General features: G+C 38.7%; 1 protein-coding gene across 14 annotated transcripts in view; it reads right to left on the bottom strand.

Annotated features, from left to right (window-relative positions):
• LOC6584810 (potassium voltage-gated channel protein Shaker) overlaps positions 1 to 22115 on the bottom strand; it is a 180046-nt gene that overhangs the window by 105337 nt on the left and 52594 nt on the right. The gene's annotated exons all lie outside the window — the stretch shown is intronic.

Raw genomic sequence — 22115 nt, 5'->3', positions numbered from 1 at the left:
GTTGGCAGCCGACAATGGCAAATTGACAGTCTTTTGCCTTTTGCCTTTTGCCATTCGCCTCCTGCCTTGTGATCTGGTATCAGCACAGCTCTCGAGTCTATTATTTAATAAATTGCAGTCTTATGCGGGCATCTAATGACTGCTCTAAGCAAATCCCAGTCAAAAGCGTAATCATAAGAGTTTGAGACCCAAATGACACCAGCTGAAATCTTGGCTCAAGCACTTTGAGCCTGAGCAAGACCTCAGCAGAAAATCAATTTATTGAAATGAGTCAGAGTACCAGCTGGATTTACATATTACGTGAAGAAGTTGCATCAGATTCACAAATCTGCTGAAAGTGAATCCAATGCGATGCTCGCTCACTCAGCGAATAGAGTATATTGGTTTTGTGCAATCGACTTTCTTTCTTTCAAAATAATTTGATAATGTGATAGAGCATAGTTTGTATGGCGACATATATGATGTAATTCTATAGGAAAAGATTTTAATGTTGATTGAGTATATATATATATAGATATACATACAGTCGACTCTTGTTATTTCAAACCTGCGTTATTTCGAACCTCTCATTAATTCAAAGTTATCACTCAGTAATTCGAACTAAAAATCATTGCTAAGACGCGGTAATTCGTACTCATATGGTTAAACACTCGACAATTCGAAATATTTTAAGAGTCCCCCGAATTTCGTAATAACGACAGTCGACTGCATATAACTCAATTAACATTAAAACTAAACATAATATGATATGAATAACAACGCGCATCAGGGAGTGCTGCAGGTCACTTTTTTGAATTTCGAAAAAACGAGAGTCGACTATATGTATATAGATGAACTACATTAGTGTAAATGAATAAACGATATGATAAACCTTTAGTACGCATAACAACGTAGATCTTGAATTCGTTTGTACATTTTACATTACATTTATATAAATAGCGAATCTTAAGCCGTGGTTTATCCAAAATATAATAGTTTTCTTTATCATTTTTCCTACATATTGATTAATTTTCCTACTCAATTTATAAAAGTAACTTTATGGAATTTTAAACATAAAAATGTAATGTTTTCAATTAATAGCACATTAGAACAAGATTTATACAGTGCTTTGCCTTATATCGTTAGTCCAGCTACATACATATATATGCATCATTATTTGTTTATGTATTTTAGAATATTTCTACAAAGTTTGCCAAAAGTTGCAAGACCATAAAATTTGGTCTGGAGGTTGAACATAATTTGCATTTCATTTACTGCTTTTGCAAGAGTTCAGCTTGTATACTTGACTGCATACTTTTATGACGAACTATGATTTCAAGCTTAAAGAGCCAGCGCATGGGTAAAGGTATAACTTTTCACTTTTATGGCCATTTTGAATATCAGTAAAAAGGAAACTTTGTGAAGTGCCCGCAAGTGCTGCCAAAGTCCAAAGTAAAAATCAAACTTCAAGACTGCACTTTTCATAACATTTTCATGTATATATAGTATAATACATATTCCAATTTATATATTATATCAGTAGAGTATATATTGAAATCAAGTCTTCAAGGCAAGCTGAAGGTAGTTGAACTGATTGAAACAAGCGAATAAAATGTACGATATGAACTTTTTCTTCAAATTGAAGTAGTGTATACGATGCTGCAGAAAACAGTGAACCAGGCAATGTCTATACCGATGTGAGTGGCCAATAAACAAATTTGCATACTTTTTATCAGTTCACCAAAAGTAGAAAACCAAATAGAGGAGCTCGAAATTAGTAAACATGCACGAAATTCATAACCCAAATGGCGTTGCATGCAGCTTTCATTATAGACAATAAATTTCTTCTTAATTTAGTATACAGTAGAAACCGGTCACAAGGACTCCGCTCATAGCGTCCGTACGGTTACTGGGACAAAGATTCTGGTCTTCAGATAAACTTGTATGAGCAAGCTTATTTGGCTATAGCGCTTTCCGGTTATAATGACGGAGCCTTGAGCGCCGGACTCTACTGTATATTTTAATATATTAAAGAGTATTTACTATAGCTGATGATAATGGCATCTATAGTATCTACAGTATATATAGTATCTATGGTATCCCTAGTATATAAAGTATCAACAGTACCTATAGTATCTATAAGATCAATAGTATCTATAGCATCTATAGTATCTATTGTATCTATCTATAGTATCTATAGTATCTACACTATCTATACTATCTATACTATATATAGTATCCATACAATCTATGCTGTCTATGCGATCTAGACTATCCATTCAATTTATACTACTCTTACTATCTATACCGTCTATACGATACTATTTAAACTACCTTTACCTATCTATACTATCGCATTTCTCTATGCTGTCTATACGATCTATACTATCCATTCAATTTATACTACTCTTACTATCTATACCGTCTATACGATACTATTTAAACTACCTTTACCTATCTATACTATCGCATTTCTCTATGCTGTCTATACGATCTATACTATCCATTCAATTTATACTACTCTTACTATCTATACCGTCTATACTATACTATTTAAACTACCTTTACCTATCTATACTATCGCATTTCAATCTATAAGTCCCAAACTATTCTATAAATATATCTATGTATATCGAATAGCTATAGTAGCTGTAGTAGCTTGCACTGCACTTGACAATCTCTCCTCTCTTTTCCTGGTCTATCTTCTCTTTAAACGCAAATTAAAAACTGATCAAACTTTTCCATATTGCTCAACCGTTATTTAAGTGTGTAACTCTAGCCTTAGAAACATTTCTTTTGTGGCTTGTTTACAGTTGAGCGACAAAGTTTCGTTGGGTGTTGCTCAAAGTTTTGTGTCAAACTTTTTGCCGAGAGACCCAGAGAAACTATGCATGTGTATTCCCCATGTTAATCTGCTGTCCGAGTGCTTTAAACAGTGCTGCATATAAGTGTAGCTACACGTACATACACACGCATATACATATATCACATATAAATATATATATAAAAGTTGCATTTTCGTTAGTTGACAACTAGAAAACTATTTGTATATGGCAAAAAGTTGCTGTTTGTTGTTGTTGCTGTTGCTTGGTTAATTATGTTGTTGTTGTTTGGCCACATGTTGCTGTTGTTGGTGTCAAACTTTAGCGTAGCCTACTTTCAAGCGCAGCCTGCCACAACAACATTTGCTAAATGGGTTTCGTCTTTATTTCGTATTTGTTATTCTCTCTTCTACTTTGTTTTTTGTTTATTTATTTTTACTTTTTGTTTTGTTTTGATTGCGTTTTTCCTTTTGTGTTGTGTCTTTGGAATTTAGGTTTGTAATTAATTGCGCTTTGTTTCGCCTGCTGCTCGCTTAACTGTTTGCCGTTTCATTTCATTTCATTTCATTTCATTGCGTTTCACAAGGTCGTTGGCATATATGCGTCTCGCTCGCACACGCGCGCTCAGCTGTTTCTCGCACATCTGTCGCTCTCTGCTGCTGCTGCGAGCAGCTGTTAAGCGGGCTTTCCCGCCGCCCGGCAGCAGGTGTGTATAGTGTATGTGTGCGTGTGTCTGTGTGTAGTGTGCATCTGAGTGTGTGTATGTGTGTGCGTGTGTGTGAATTAAACGCCGTCAACTGCAAACGCCGTCGAGCTGCGCTCAGCTTGGCGCCACGCGGCAAACTAATCCAGCGGCAAAACAGAACAGACAAAAAACAACAAAAATTGTCTCTGTTGTTGTTTTACAGTTGCTGCTGCTCTGTTTTAATTAATTAATTAAGCACATTTTGGCTTGGGGCAGCGCATATAATTACAAAACTAAATATTAAGTATACGCCACCAGAGCCCCAAGAGACACAACAAACACACACACACACATAGAGAGAGAAAGAGAGAGATCTGTTTATAGACACATACACATTTATGTATGTGTGTGTGTGTGCAGGCAGACAATTAAACAGTTAGTCGCTTGACATTAAATAAACTTAAATAAACGACGACAGTTGCGGCAAATGTGTCATTGTTATGGCTCTTGCGGCGAGGCCAGGGCTGCATCGCTGGTCAGCGCGGGTGGCGGACGCCGGACGGCAGACGGTGGACGGTGGACGATGGACGGCCGGGCCATGGTTTGGCTTAGCGAAATATGGGCTAAGCATGCGCCAAGCGCCAGTGCCAATACAAATATATGTACTTTAATTTATATATATATATATATATATATATATATATATAGTATATACAAGTATACATATATATACATACATAGTATATGTATGTAAGTGCATATATATTTATAGCAAATAAGTATATATATGGACATGCATAGGGAGCACTATGTGAAACGCGCTATCAGCAGTTTTTGTTTTTTCTGTTTATTTTCTTCCCTGTTTTTGCTGCCAGGCACAAAATTTGTTTACATTTGCAAAAACAAAATAGAGGCAAAACCCGGCACGAAAATGAAGGAACATGTAAGACGCGATACACACACACCTACATCTACACCTATACACACACACACACACATACACGATTAGCCTCTCCGAGAGTGGGAGCGAAGAGAGCAAACAGCGCGCTTTACTTTTCATTCATTTATTATAGCGTGGAAATATTTTTGATTTACTTTTACTTATTTTTCGGTATTTTTTAATAGATTCAGATGCACTTTTCGCATTGCTGCTTGGAACTGAATAGCTCACAGAACGAGAAAAAAAATTTCAAAGAATTTACACAAAAATCCGCTTTTGATTTCCGCAAAACGCGCCACACGTTGCGTAAATGCCGCGCGCGCTGTGCGGATGCCCCAACGCAATGAGGAAAACAACAGCAGCAACAGCAACAGCAGCAGCAGCAGCAGCAGTAGCAGCGCAGCAGCTGCAACAACAACAACGACATCGAACAGCAGCAACGACAACGAGAACAACAGCAACAACAACAATAGCAATCACAATAGAAACTAGTACAACAATTCTATTTGTGGGCATGTTCCAAATGCCAAAACGTTTCCAGCAGTTGAGGCGCACGGCCAAAGGACAAGCGAAACAGTTTGGCAATGGGCAATGGGCACTGGCGCCGGCTTTGGCAATGTAACACTGACACAGTAACATAGAACACACACACATACACACATATATATATATATATATATATATATATGCATCTGTGTGTGTGTGTGCGAGTGCTGCCAAAAACTTTTGTGTCTTTTTTTTTGCGGTTGTAAATTTTGCAACTTGATTTGCATTTTCGACAATTGTTTGCGGCTTTGAAATGCAATTAAGTGTGCCACAATCACAAACACACACACACACATGTATATACACACGCACACACACACATACAAACACAGTCTTTGCGCAAGTCAATGCAGGCGCGTAAAATACTTTTTTGGTCTTGTGCCTAATTATTGCCAAAAAATAAACAACAACAAAATATCAAGAAACAAAAAAAAGACGCGAATCAAAATAGAGAACAAAAACATAATTTAAGCTGTTCAGTTGCGACGACAGGCGACAAACGATAGAGGCGACGCACGCGACAAACGGTAAACGGATAACGGATAAGGGCAGCGCAACAACAAATAAGTTGTTTTGCATGTTTCACAGTTTTGCCAAAACGTTTCCAGCGGCCGTTCAGACTCTGCGAGTGAACTGAAGATGCCCACGGAGAGAGATAGAAGAGAGCAGCCGCACGCCACACTGGCTGCGAGAGCGAGAGCGAGAGAGAGAGAGAGAGCGCGCGCGTCTTTGCACACGCTCAGCGTACGCACATGGGACTGAGTGAGATGCAAGGCAGCATGCGGCAATCGTTGCTCCCTTTTGATTTTGTTATTGTCTTAGCATAAGTTAACCGTATGTCGTGCAGCTAGATTCATGTGTGTGTGTGTGTGTGAGTGTCACCGTGCGTAATGGGACAACAAAAGCAACAACGAAAGCCTCCTTCCGAAACCTTTTGATACATGGAGTTACGCTCTCGCGCTCTCGCACTGGCCCAAACTTTCTCTCACATTCAACTGGACCGCTGCTGTGCGCCTTGTTGCTGCCGTGTTGCTGCTGTTGCTGGTGTTGCCGTGCTGCTGCTGCTGCAGTCGTCTTTAAGTTGTTTTTATTTGGATTTTTTGTAGTTTTAGTCTTTTACCGTTTCATTTATGTAATTTTCATTAAAATTTTCGCTCGTTTCATGCGCGTCCGCGTGCGCCGTTTATGCAACTGGCGACGACGATGGCACAGAACATTTTCACCAGCGCAACGAGACACACACACACACACACACACACTCACACACAGGCGGGCATACAACAGACACGGACATACATACATACATACACACACTCAAACACCTCGATAAGTTTTGGCTGACTTTAGAAATTGAAATGGCAAGAAGAAGCAGAAGAAGAACAATAACAACAGCAACAACAATAACAATAACAACAACAGCAGCAAGAAAAATGCCGACTAGAACAACGACCCAAAAAAAATTGATTGCTAAACGCCGAAGGACTCGGAAAACAATGCAATGAAAATGCAATGAAAATGAAAATGGCAAAATGAAAATAACGTTTAACGTTACTTTGGCGCCATCAACTAGCTGCACACACGCCCGCAAGACACCCACCCGGCGCCCCACTCTCCCTCTCTCTCTCTGTCTTCCGCTGGCATGCCGATTGCCGCTACCTGCAGCAGCTGCTGCGTCGTCTTCTTCTTCTTCTTCTTCATCGTCTTCGTCTTCGTCTTCTACTACTGCTTCTTCGTCACTTGCACTTTAGCGCCCAGCAATTTATGCTTGTAATTTGGTCGTAAGTGTCAGACTATAACGTGTGCAAGCGAGACGGCTGTCGGGCGGAAGTCAGTGTGGGAGTGAGCGTGACAGAGCGAGTGAGAGAGCGTGATAGATGGATTGGAGCGGGAAGGGCGAGGAGCGTCAGCAAGTGGCGCAAAAATTTGTTTCTGTTACTTTTACTTTTAATTTTATTGCTGTGTGTTGGTTACACAATTCTCTATAAACAGACCAAAATACACACACACACACACACACACATGTGTGTGTAATTATAGACAGCTGCTCCACATTGGCAAGTTATATATGTACTTATATAGATAGATATATATATATACATAAGTATATATGTATGCGCATAAATTAGTATGTAAATGCCATACACATACACACACACACACACACACACACATGTATATATATACACTACAAATATGCCCGTCCGTCTGCATTTATAGACAGTCTTGGGGCTTAGACAAGCGAACAACAAACAGCAGCGCAAGCAATAGGCAAACAAAACACGCAAAGTGTTCGCTTTAATGGCGCTTTAGCTGCCACTCAGTCAGTCAGTCAGTCAGTCAAACAGTCAACCAGTCAACCAGCCAGTCAGTCAGTCAACCAGTCTGCTGTCTACTTGTCTGTCTGTCCGCCTGTCCGCCTGTCCGCCTGTCAGTCAGTTAGCCGGCCAATCAGCTTGGATGTGTTTGGCCAACTGTTTGTTGCGATTGTGGCGAAAGCAATGGGTGCAAAATTTGTGGTTTCTCATTTCCTTGTTTACTTCCGCTTCAGCATTGGCAGTGGCTCAATTAGCATTTCGATAAGATATCGATAACATATCGATTAGCAGCGCTAAGCTTCCTGAAGCCCTAAATGCCACACGCATCGATTGGCCGCATAGCGAACCCCAAAAATGAGGCTTGATGAGGAGGCAAGTGGCCCAGTTGGCATTGCCTGACTGCCAGATACGCTGTATTTGACCTACTACGCTGCCTTAGCTTTAGTATAAAGGAACATTTACATATATTAATATTAGTTATAGGTTGAAGTGAGAGTAAGAGTTATTTATTTGAAATATATACAGTAGAGTCTCGATAATTCATACCCAACTAAATCGAAAATCGCGGTAAATTGAAAAAAAAAAAAAAAAAAAAAAAAAAAAAAACAAAAACACAAAACAACTTTATTGCCTTAAAAGAAACTCGTTCTCAATAATTCTCGATAGTTTAATTTACTGTGGAAATCGAAAAAAAAGCATCCCCTTGCCATTTCGAATAATCGGAATTCTACTGTACTAAGTATTATATATTTTTTCCAACCATTTGCATAAGATAATATATTACATTATATAAACCATTTTACTATTATTTTAATATATTTTTTTTTTTTTTTGAGTCAATCGGTAAATAGTAATAGTAGTAATAGTAATAGTAGTAGTAGTAATAGTAGGTAAAAGTTAAACAAATTTTTTCACTTTTACATAAGCATTGTTCATGCAGTAAACGCAATATACCCCTTCTGCACATTGCAGGGTATAAAAATGCATGATTTACTGCCACAATTTGCGAATATCAAATGAATATTTTTTTTGCACATTCAAGAATATTACTTTATTACCAGCAGCAGAAGCGACACAGCACGAAAAAAGGACTTGAGAGGACATTGAATAAAATATATTGAAATCATATAAAAGTCGAAGATGTTGATATCCTATAGACATGTTAAATTTATAATAATAAGCCTTTATGAGAAATGTGTATATTTAAAAGCTGTATTATGTAACTTTGATAGATTTACAAATGAAATTTACATATGTATTACCCAGAGATGTCTATTTGAGGTTTTCAATTAAAATAGGAAGTTTAAATAATAGCAAATACTTGAATAATGACAATACTAGGTACATATGTATATCGTATATATGCAAGCCTACTTTCAAGTGGAAGTTATACAACGAATATAAATCTCACAGAACTCTGACTAGTTATCTTGAGATTTCCTTCTTTACTTTTAGCTCTATTAAGCTCGAAAAATTGAGAATTTTTATTTTTAAATATTATTTACTCTTATATAATTTCAAAATTAAATTCAATTGCCTATATCGATTTTTTAGTACTTAAGAGAGAATTGAAAAAAAAAAAAAGAAGTCGAGACTGCTTGACTAAGAGATTCCCTGTGACCTGCAATCAGCTGATATTCCAATCATACTTCGCTTCTTTTATGTGCACATACAGAAACACATACATACGCAAAAGGACGCGCTCTGCTAACTGCGCAGTTAACGCAGACACTGCGCTTGAACTGCGATTTGGGAATATTATTTGTTCTATAAAACCCCTTGTAGACAATCTTCATCAAAATTGTAGAACGTAATAAAAACATTCAAAGGTGTGTATTTGTATTTGTCGAAGCACAAGTCTCTAATACTTGAAATTAGTCTTTTTAAATTTAGGGCAAAGGGGGCGTAGTGCACAAAATCTATAAATTTCAAAATCCTTATCAATGAAAAATAAATAGGATGAGTTTTTTGAAAATTCTGATAAGTTAGTTCTGCGTATGGTATAAATTTGCATATATGTGTGTAAAATTCTCTATAATTTTTAGTTAAAGTCTCAGTTTCCATACGGGCGAACAGGAAGGATGGGCGGATAGACTGAAAAGACTATATCGACTAAGAATATATATACAGTATGGGGTCTACTACGCCTCCTTCGGCCAGCTACATGCATGCTCAGAAAACCATTATACCCCGACTACTCATTTTTAAAGGGTATAAATAGTGAGTCATCTAAATATTACTAACAATGCTTATAAGACGGATTGTTCTTCCAAATGATATTATTTTATATATATATATTTTATATTTTTATATTTAAAATGGATTGTATTTTAAATTAGGACAAACTGTTTGCTCTAATCATCCAATGCAATTGGGCATAAATATTATTTAAAATATGTCTTATTTGAAATATAAGTATATATATATATATACTATCTGTATACATATTTTTGCAATATTATATGCTTATAATGGAAATGCGAAATGTAAAATAGCAACAGCATAATTGCTGTTATACTCTATAATAGAGTATATATGAAGTAAATGTTGCTAGACTCTTTCGCTCAGTGTAAGCAGTGGAGCTGATGTATGCCATTATTTTTCGTAACGAAACGGTCAATAAAGTATGTATTTTATTTTAGACTGGGTCAGTCGACCACACACACACACACACACACACACACACAGCCACAAATTTGATTTGCGTACCGGATTGATTTTCTGTTTGCCGTTTTTAAGATTTCGACAAAATACTCGAATATGCAATCTGCCTGTAAATATTTGATTTTTGGCAATCTGTGTGAGATGAGAGAGATTTGTGGAGTGGAATTGCAGTGGCAAGTGGATAAGTGGAGTGCTTGGGGCAGGGGGGGAAATGAGTGCTGGATCGACATCGCTTACATGTTGTTGTACAGGACATTCTCGAGGGCGCTGCAGATCCTTAAAACGTCGCCCACCAGCCGGCTGTCTGGCAGCAGTCGCTGTAGCCGCTCCACTGCACCACAATTGCACCACACTAAAAAGGGTTGCTAATACACTCAAACAAAAACCAAATGCAGCACAGCACCGGCCGCTGGGGCAGTCGCCTCCTGCGAGCCCATTTTATTTCACTCTTTGGCGGGAAACCCAGATGAAAACAGGAAAAAAAATGCGAAAATAAACGCGTGGGAAACCAGGAAACGGGTCACGTTCGACACGAAGTGTGCGTATTGGCTCAACACGCACACACACACACACGCACACGCGCACACGCACACAGGCAGGCAGCGCGTATGCGGAACGTGTATAACTGGCGGCGCTTCCGCTTAGTTTATTTGTGCGCCGTGCCGCACCGATTGCAACTGCAACTGCAACAGCAGCGGCAACTGCCACAGCGCCAGCAACATTTTGAGGCCCCAAAAGAACTGTCAAAAAAAAAAAAAAAAAGAAGAAAAATCGAAAGAAAGAAAAACCATAAAAGAATCTAAATAATCAAAGAACACACACACACACACACACACACATGGCAAAAACTGCTGACTGCTGACAGCTGAGAAGGCGCTCTACAACAACAGCAGCACAAGCAGCAGCAGCAGCAGCAGCAGCAGCAGCAACAAGAAATGTTTGTCACCACAGCAGCAGCAGCAACAACAATCTCTAAGAATGTCAACTCAATAGCAACAACAACAACAACAACATGCTGGACTGACTGCGCCAGCAGCGACGCTCATCAATTGCCGCGAGGCGCTCAGCCACAGGCAACAGCAGCAGCAACTCACAAAGGAATTATAGAGCGCAGCGCTGTCAGCGTCGGCGCTGCAGTTGCTGCCCTTCTTGGCGTTTGAACTATGACAACAACAACCACAACAACAACAACAACGAGAACAATAATAGCACCAACAACAGCAGCAATAGCAATAAATGCTGCCACTTGAGTGCGCAATAGGTCTATGTCTACAACTTGTGTGTGTACGTGTGTATGTGTGTGTGCGTGTGTGTGTGTCGCGCACATTTAAGCGGACACTTTGTCATACGAGGCGCCTCAACAAAAATGTTATTTATACAGGCCAAGAGTTGTTGTTGTTGTTGTTGCTGATGTTGCTGTGGTGTTGCTGCTCATTGTTGTCGTTGCTCTTGGCTTTGCAAGTTTTCTTGCTGCTGCTGCCATTGTTGCTGCTGCTGTTTCTATTGCTACTTTACAGTTGTTGTTGTTGCTGTTGTTGTTATTTGGCAGTCCTTTAGCTGCTGCTGTTGTTGTTGTTGTTGTTGTTGTTGTTGTTGTTGTTGCTGTTGTCGCACACCCTTTAGTCAATGTGCTTATTGTTTGCCCTTTTTGACATTTGACTCTAATTTGTTAGCTCTATTGTACTACATTTGTTTCCTTTGAGCATTACACAAATACCCTGCTGGCAGCAGCAGCCAGAGGGTTGCTCGGCTCACTTGGCGCAGTCGGCGGCTTTTGGTAAAAAGGGGTCTTATATGAAAATGTATTGTAATTACAGGGTATGTGCTAGTTGTTCCTTGGTTTCAGCACGGGCCGGAGCTTAGCAGCTCAAGCACAAAACATAAACAATACGAGCAGCAGCTGTTGGAAAACAACAATCGCATTTCAACTTTTGATTAAATGCTGAAGAGGAGAGAAATAGAAATGAAAGAGAGAGAGAGAGAGAGAGCGTGTATGTGTGAAAAGGAGAGAGAGTGAGAGAGCCTGAACGACACAGAGTCAATGAAAAACAAATCTCCCTTTCCCTCTCATAACTTTGGCAAACAACTTATAATTGTGACGGTTGTTGTTGCTGCTGTTGTTACTTCTGTTGTTGCTGTTGCTGTTGTTGTTGTTGCTGCTGTCCTCGCATGGAGTCACAGATAGTCATTGAAAGTCAATCAGCAGGCGGGCGATTTAATGCAATTTGAAAGTTGCTCGCGTGTTGCGAACCAAAAGTTGCTGACGGCCAATAAATGTCGACATCAGCAACAGCAACACTAGCAACAACAGCAACAACAGCAACTAAAGGCAGCAGCAGCAGCCAAATGACAACAGCTAAAAGTCAGCTGCAAGCCATAAAAAAAGATGAACGACAGCCCGGCTGGCGAGCTGGCTGGCTGGCTGGCTGGCTGGCTGGCTGGTGGGGCAGCAAATAAATCGGTGCCGACAGCAAACTGTGGCAGCAACTTTGTCGCAGCGAGCAATAAATAAATGCAAAACAGTTGCAGCAAACACAGCATAAGACAAAGCTGCGGCTGCGGCCCAGGTGAGAGCTTGAGAGACTTGGGCCAGTGGCTAGACGCTGTGCTGCAACGATGACGTCACCGGGCGACATTAGCAGGAGTAGGAGCACGAGCAGGAGCAGGCGAAGGAGCAGGCCAAGAAGCAGGAGCAGGGGCAGGAGCTGAGGCACAGAGTGGCACGTTGGCAACGTGGCAAGTAGCTGAGCTAATGGCTGTCGCAGTAGCGACCTTCGTCAAAGGCTTGCAGCATGCGGACAACAAGCACACACACACAAACACACACACACACACACACACACACAACAAACACACACACATGGCAGGCAGACATGTGCAACATTCACATTATTCATGCAGCTATGCCGCATGTGGCGCTGACGACGTGCAACTTTTACTTTCCTTCGACTGGCGCGGTGTTTCGTGCCGGCTAAAGCGAGTTCAAGGCCAAATTGGCAGGGGGTCAGAGGACAGGGCGCAGGGGGGCCAGGTGCAACTATGTAGCTTGCTTCGTTAACAGCGACAGCTAATTGGTAGCACTTGAGCTGGAGCCATAGCCAGCACACACACACACACACACACACGTGCATATAGAGCGAGGAGTTGCTGCAGTGCCTGGCACACATTTTCATAGCATACTTTTGAGCGCGAATCAAGTTAGCTGATTATATGTTCTCAAAGGCGCACATTCATGAATATTCGCACCGCTAAAGGAATATATACTCTTTGAATGAATCAAGGCAACATTAGATATATATGTATATATGTACATATATAAATGCATATATGTATGTGCGCATATGTAGAAAATACCAAAATTCAATTTGATGTTGAACAATTCATAGTATGAAACTTCAGCTTGCAGGCGAGTGTAATTGATATACTATACACTATATGTACAGTAGTCACCCAACAAGGTGAATATTTGGAATTTAAAAAAGGCTATATTTCAATTTTGTATTGATTTTGTAGACTGTTGAAGTATTCGCTTTGCTTTTCGAATTCAATGGAATAATTTTTTTTTTTCTCTTTTCTTTTCCTAATGACACCAGTAGAGCATCGATGGGACTGTAGTTAAGTATTGATAGTTTTATACATAGGTATCGATAGATTACAACCCTACTATCCCCTCAAATTCCTATTGAGAATCTACATATACATACATATTACACTTATGTTTGTAGGCGAGTGTAATTAAATATATACTAATATGGATAGTACTATAAAAATACAGTAGTTACACAAACTAAAGAACTGCCCAAAAAGTGTATTAAAATGTATTGTTTGTAGCCGAGTGTAAATAAATATACATATATACATGCATATGTCTAGGAGCATAGTGTTAGTGGTATGCACACTATACGAATTTTCACAAATTCAACAAAAAAGTAAACCTTAATTGAGAGGCGGGGGTAATAAAAATGATACATACATATAAATATAGAATAATAAGAAAAAAATAATAAGAAAATAATAGTTACACTACACAACAAACATATGTATATGTAAATAAAAACTATTATTAAACTTGAGCTTGTAGGCGAATGTGGATACAAACAAATTTATGGGCAGTCATTGAGAAGTAGAGTAGTACAGTAATAACATAAGACGAACTTTTTCAAACTCAATAAATATGAAAGTACAACAAATATTTGTAGGCGAGTGTTATTTCATATACGTACATATAAGTATTTACATACATATATAGTAGTACAGTGAGCACGCGTCAAAGCGAACTGTCCGAAATTCAACACTAATTTCTATAAATCTTTAGTTTGTAGACGAGTGTCGATTATATACATATGTATGTAAGCATATATTAAAAGTAGTAAACCATACAAGTAGTTCAATAATGAAGCATACTTATTCAAAGACGAACTCTCACAAGCTAAACAAAACAAACAAAAAACATATACAAACAACATAAAACTATAACTTGTAGGCATGTGTAATTGATGTGCACTTATGATATGCACCGCCTTCAATATACAAATATACACATATTGTATGTATATAAATTCGAAATTTGTAGGCGAGTGTGAATAAATTTGCATATATTTGTAGTAATAGAGCAGTACAGTAATCACTCGACAAAACTAACTTTAATGAATTCCACAAAAATTAAATGCCAATTTTGTTTGTAGGCCAGTGTAATTAGTTTATACATACATATGTATATGTATAATAATTACAGTGGTTCCATGACTCGACCATGACTTTTAATAGTAATATTGTATATTCATTTTAATTTAATTAATAATATTAATATTATTATTAATTTAATATATAAAACAAATACATACACAAATTGTTTCATAAAAAAATAAACAATATCAATTTGCACAAAGCCTTCTTAAAGTTGACACATTCGCCACAAGTCCGTCTATCTAATATTCTTTCATAGGTAATATTTGGGAATGGCCCAAGTGCCGATGGGTGAGTCACTTGGTGCATCTGTAGAGCAGTTAAATAGTTACACAGCTGATCTCAACTTATTGCTTCTATAAAATCTTAGATCATAGGCGTAACTACATAAGCAATATATCCATATCCAAAAGTATTAAATGTTCCAAAATGTATTAATTTGTAGTTCTAGTAGACACAAAGCCAATATACTCCATTCACTTGGTAAGCGGGCATAAAAAAAAAGAAAAACAATGCCAACTTCCACAATTTGTTGTTTTAGTCACATTTTAGTTCTGGTAAAAACAAACAATATTCGACTGCATTTGTGTTGGACAGTGTTTTATAGATGAAGCGCCGAGGCGTTGAAAAATGCAAATGCAGCTGCCAACTGTGTGCCCCATGCAGTTGCTACCCAAGCCAAGCCAAGTCAAGTCGAGTCAAGCCAAGTCGACCCACGCAGATATGGCAAGCCCAGAAGGAGAAGAAGAAGAAGAGCTAGAGAAATCCATTTGCCTAGTGACCTCGTCAAAGGACTCGGGCAAAGCAATATAGGGTCGAATGCCACGCCCCCCGCCCCAGAACCCACTTGTAATTAGCTACAGCTCCAAAGTGCAAAATTAAGTTGCGACTGGGGCATTGAAATGTATTATTTCACTCTAAATACCCTGTAATCGAGGGGAGTATACTAGAGTCCATATGACTTGAGACATGAGGGTATGTAGAACTCAGGGCAGAAAGATGGTGGATGGTTGATAAGTATATATGCGTATATGGATTTCGAATGTCAATATGTCTTATAGGGCATGCGATAGTCGATCATTTCAACACTTCATTTGAACAGCTTGGATTGTATGTTGTTGTTTTTTTTTTCAGTTTTGCTTATCGCGCCACAAAGATCGCCACAAAGGCCATGTTACGAAATTATTGGACATACTCACACACACACACACAGTCATATTCACACACACACACATACACACACACACGCTGCGCCGCTGACATGCAATGCAAATAGTCAACGCGCCGCCACATGCCGTGCACACAAATCAAGGGCACTTGTTCCATGTTGCCCGTCTGCCCAGCCCTACGACGGCCCCGCCGCATAGCAACCGATGCCCCCCGCCAGCTCCCTGCCCACAGCTCGACCCACCCCACGCCCACAATAATACAACAATACTGGGCGAGGTCGCTGAGGGCGCTCGAGTTGCCGGGCAATTCAAATGGCGGCTAAAAGTCGCGTCCCATGTTCTCCTCTTTCTCTTCCTCTTCTGCCTCTGTTTCTGCTTCTGTTTTTTTTTGTCGTCTAAAGTTGACGGGGGTCAGCAGCAACTACAACTTCCCTGTATGTGTGTGTGGGCGTATGGGCGTGGCTGGCTGTGTTGGCGTTGCCAATTAACAGAAACTGCGGAGTAATGTTTGCCAGGCGCGAAACAACGGAGTCGGGAGTACGGGCTGACTTTTGCATGTCTGCACACACACACACACACACACACACACGCACACCTGCAGCACACGTGATATTATTTTAGTTATTGTTGTTAGCCGGCTTTTGTTGTTGCCGCTGCTGCTGCTGCTGCTGCTGCTGCTGAGTGGCATTGACATAAATTTTGGTTGGCCAAATGAAATAACGGCAGCGGAAGCAGCTAAGAAACGCGCGCAAAAAAAAAACAAAAGCAACACACAAGGCAACAACACTTACAAAAATAACAAAATAACAACAAAGCAAAGGGCAAACAACACACGCGAAACACAACACACACACACACACACGCAAGGCACATTAAAGCAATTTTCTCGCAATATTTTTTTATAGCTTTCGCTTGTTGTCGTTTGTTGCTTTTTGTTGCTGTTGTTGTTGTTGCTGTTGTGTGACACATTACATAAATACGAAACATAGTATTATAAAAAAAAAAAAAAAACATATATGTACATGTATATAATAAAAAATAAAATAGAAATATGTACATGACCAAGAAAATGGCATTCAGAGGCTAAACTGAGGCTAACCATTCCACTTAATGCGAAAATCGAATTGAAGCGGCGGCAGAGGGGCAGAGAAGCCGCTAAAGAAAATAAACAATCAATGCTCAAGGCACTCAAATCAGCCAGAATCGAAAATCGAAAATCGAAACTCTAAATTGATTATTATTTCAATAAAAATTGATTAGCCGCACGAGCTGCAAGGCTATGAGAGCAAATCGTCGCAAAAGTAGAGCAAAAGGAAAGACTTTGAGGTAAAATTGAAGGGGGAAAAATCATCTAGTCGAGGGGTGGGCGTAAGCTCTTTAGGGTTAAGCTAAATCAAGGTTTATTTTCTTATAAATATCCCGAACTATATGGAACTTGATTGGACCTCAGATATATAATGCAAGTTTCCATATATAATTTTATACCCTGAACCCATTGAAAATGGGAAATCAATTTGGGTTTTGTGAAAAGTATGTAACAGGCAGAAGGAATCATCGCAGACCCCATAAAGTATATATATTCTTGATCAGGATGACGAGCTGAGTCGATATAGCCCTGTCCGTCTGTCCGTCCGTCCGTCCCTCCGTCCGTAAGAGCAAAAGGATCTCAGAAGATATAAAAGCTAGAGAGCTGAGATGCATACTCGTGTATACCATAGGCAGTACAAGTTTGCTTTATTTTTTCGATAACTCATCCGATAACTTTTTTATCGAGAATAATCGAAAAATCGGCATTGTTTTTTCAGCCTAATGAACACTTTTAGACCTGGAGACTTCAAATTTGCATTGTATATAAAGTTAATAGATACAAAGATTTTGTAATTTACAGATTTTGGATACCACGCCCCCTTCGCCCCCAATTTGTAAAAAACGCATTTCAAGTACTAGAGACTTGTGCTTTGGAATGTACATATGTACATTGAACAATTCGTATAATATTGCCCACATTGCAGCGCAGTCCAAGCGCAGTCGCTGCTTACTGCGCCGCCAGCAGAGCGCGTTGTTATATGTGCGTCTGGATGCATGTGTGCATAGAAAAAGTGCAGAATGATTAGAATATCAGCTTGGAGGGTTCAGAGTATCTCCTAGTCGAGCAGTCTCGACTAGAGCCTTCTTACTTGTTTTAACTGCTGTGGCGACGCCTTCAGCTTGAAGGACTACAGACCATCCTCAAAATAGAGTAGAGGGACGTGCAAGAGTTGCGTGTGTCCCAAATTCCAATTACACTCCATGGGAGACGATGGCAATAGGAAAAGGCTATTTTTAGAGGCAAATGGTAGATTATGCATAAGAATGTTCTTATTTGATATGGATTTCAAATAGAAATGGTCGCGCTTTGGTGCTACGTTATAATTAAAATATTTATATGATATATCAGTTCTCAATCATTGAAAAGTATATCGTCATTTTAGTAACGGAATATTTCAGAAATGCATGTGCAAGAATATCAAGTTATATTTGTTAAGCAAAATTAAACAGATTAGACAGATTATCTATTCAAATAGATTAACTTATATCCCATTCTCATTTGACGGCTGAAAAATATATTTTAATGTCAATGAAAATAAATGTGGCAATGGCTTTTAAATCGCATGGCAACAGACTAACAGAAATCATAGCTGTCGTCAAATATAAATATCGATTTGCATATGGAAACTGTTCAAGATATACAAGGCTGCACTGCCTGGCGTAGATTGAAGGAAACCGAATTAGCTCTTATTGCTGTCAGGATGTCAAACAGCTCAAACAGTTGTCCCTAATTTAGACCAATTCAGATAATCAAAAAAGACTACAATTGCGATAGTGGCTCTTCGCATATCAATAGTTAGATGATTAAAAAAGATACAGATGAGGGAAATTTCGGACTTTCAAACTCATTTTAGCTTATAAAGAAAAATTTGTTATCTAAAGATTTATTGCCAGCTTAATATATATGTAAGCTTTGTGTACATGTAGTTCACTGATCATATGTTGGTGAACTTTACATACATGCATATGTGAGCCACATATCGATGTATGCAAATAACCTATCGAATAAGATCAGCTGGGTAGCTATAACTGTACTATATCAAGAGAGAGTTAACAAAGCGAAGTTCAATAAGAAATTAAATGAATATTATATTATATCAAATATTATAAAATTAATTTTAAGTTAAATAATAATTATCTCATACAAGTTAAGCATTAATTAAAGTCTCAACTGAATGAAGAATATGGGCATGAACATTTAATTGTTGATTCTCTTATTTTAGGTTAGTAACCACGTGTAATTATCTTTTCATTGTAATAAAAAAAAATCTCTTATTTTAGACGAATCAAATTGTGTTGTTGCTCCAAGGGAGCCCCATCATATTATATGTATGTATATGAAATGAATGTGACTAGCTACAGTTTAGTCTCGCTAACTTGTATCGAAAAAAATATATTCCCTTCAAAAAATTCGCCCTCTATAACTCTCGATAGTTTTTATATGTGTAAATCGAAAAACAAAAAAAATAATTCCCTGTCATTTCGACTTATCGAGATAACAGATAACGAATTAATCTATTGAAAATGTCAGTGCTCTGTGTTATTAAAGTAAGGAAAGAGTTTAGGTCAAGTAGAAGGAAATACAAATATAGGAAATACAAATATAGAGATAGAAATATAGATTCATATATATCCATTCCCAATCAGCTGAATGAGCTGAGTCAATCGCAGCATGTCTGCCTGTCTGTCTGCCCCATGCATATGCCCCATATCTCTCTCCTCAAATACAAAGGTTAAAGACAATGTCAGACAATGCGCAGCACGAGTTTTACGATAACTCAATCCATTAGCTTTTTATCGTTGCTATGAATTGGTTGAAAGCCATGAAACCAAGCAAGCAAATCGACCATAAAGCTTCGTGTGGCAAAACGCTGCCTCGAAATGTTTGCGGATATGTTGTACTCGCCCTCTCACAGCAGCTATTTAAGAACAAATTCAAAAATAGCTTACAATTCAGATTTGTTTTTTATGTTTGGAATTCCATTATGATATTAAGAGTAAATCTTAAAGAAAATTGCTTGAATAACCAATTTAGCAAAGAGCAGACCAGCAGCAGCATAAGGTGTTTGCTTATGTGTGTGTGTGTGTATGTGTGTGTGACTTCAGGGTATCTGTTAAACGAGTACACCCAACCAGAGCACTTTTACTTGCCTCCATCGTTATCTCGAAAGATCTACTTAAGCATAAATATTTGCCTAATTGGAGTGCTTCACTTAGAAGTTCAAGGAGTTCTGAAGCATTTGAATTCACACACTCAAATTAAACTAAACAAAAGCTGAATTAATTTGCTAATCAGCCGAAATTCGTGAAGTGAAACACTTTCGCGACATTGAATTTTGCATTAGGGGGAGAGCCCTTGACGTTGACCTTGAACTCATGTGTTAAAACACTTAAGCACGTGCTCATATGTGCGTGCACCTACACACACACACACACACACACACACACACACACACACACGTATGCTTATGCATATTAATTACAATAATTCGTCTTATGCAACACGGCGTATACGTAATGAAGCATTTGCTATTAGGCAATTGCTGTAGCTGTGTGAGTTGTGTGTGTATATTTATATGTATGTATGAGTGTGAGTGCTGAATTATGCCGGCTCCAGTTAGTCGCACAGATGACTACGCACATTCGTTGTATTTGTGCTGCTAACTCGACTCTGGCTATGGAATCAGATATTTGCGAGTTTTTGTGACTTTCTGCGACTTTTGGCTGCGACAATGGCGACAGCGACGGCGCCGTCTGGCAAAAATGTGTTTTAAAAAAATAACAAGAAGAAGAAGAACAGCCAGAGCCAGAGGCAGTGAAAGGCAGAAGAAGAGCGCTCGACTGGCTAGGCGGAAGTTGCCAGCCATTGTGAAGTCGTTGTCTCCATGCGGCAGGGCAATGACTCGACTCGACTCGACTCGACTCGCATTTGGCGTTGTTGAACCCGTTGCGCCTGCAGTTTGCTCACATTACGCATACGCCCCGCTGTGCAGCTGCAAAAGCAATCAGTGCAGCCAGAGCTGAGCAATCACAAGCCTGCCATACCAATTCTTATTTGGTTTAGCTAGCAGAGAATGAAGTTTCCTATTGATAAGCAAGCATCGTTTTTGACTTGCTTCGTGCTATAAATGAATTGGGCTATAAATCACAGATGCCATAAACTTCATTAGTTTATAGCTCAAAACCGATTCAAATAGATTAAATCTATTAAATCTATCTACACAGCACCTACACCAAATCATCAAAATCTTTCAGTTTTTATGGCAGATCATAAAAGAAAAAGTTGTGATTGTATTCAACGTCTGCAAAGGTTGAAGTACCTTAATTGCTATAAACATGATATTAGCCAAGGATGTATGTAAAATATATCTAATCTGTACTATATGAACACTCAAGAATAGCAAAACAGGGAAAGACTTCAATGCACACATCTGGCAACCCTATATCATTTGATACAGACGGGAACAATACGCCGTACCGGCTCAATGCAGCCATTTGAGAGTTTTCATATTCAATAAATTTACTTACACTAAATAAATCCAATATTATAGTCAACATACAAAAATTTTTATTTTCTTTGATTAAAATCTTTTTTCTTTGATAAAAATCACTATCTCTTTCCCATTGTGATTCTGCAAAATGTTAATTTCCAGTCACCTACTCTACGTTCACTGAGACTATGCCAATGCTCTCCGAATGGCCTCTCTAGCCATCTCGCTCTAACTCAGATTACCTATTAACAACGCCCATATCATTTGTAGAGGCTCTCAGCCTTACATTTATGACACTGCAACACTACTCATCACGGTCTGAGAGAGTCACGAGTTGGAAAACTTAGACAAGATACTCTGAGAGCATGCAATAATATTATAGTTATACGATACTTATACATAATAGAACAACACGATCTTTAATATCATTCAAGTCAGTTTGTAAGTCCCATCTCATCGTGATCAATTCATAGCACAAGTATATTCAAGCATGACATTGCCATTGACTAACTGCAATTTATGAAGAGTCAAGTTCCTGATTCCTTCAAATGACAAAACAAATACACTTCCAAGCATACAAGTCTCAACCTTATCCTCTCATCAGTTTCTAAAATCACATTTTTTTAAAGGCTCTATTGCATTGCGATAATATTGTTAAAGGTAAAAATATGTATAATTCAAGAACCGATAACAAAATTAATTCAGATTACAGTCAATAGGAATATAAAAT

The sequence above is a fragment of the Drosophila mojavensis genome, unplaced genomic scaffold, assembly GCF_018153725.1.
Source record: "Drosophila mojavensis isolate 15081-1352.22 unplaced genomic scaffold, ASM1815372v1 contig_136, whole genome shotgun sequence".
NCBI lineage: Eukaryota > Metazoa > Arthropoda > Insecta > Diptera > Drosophilidae > Drosophila > Drosophila mojavensis.
Note: the sequence above shows the minus strand (reverse complement) of the source record. Positions and strands in the feature narration are given on the sequence as shown.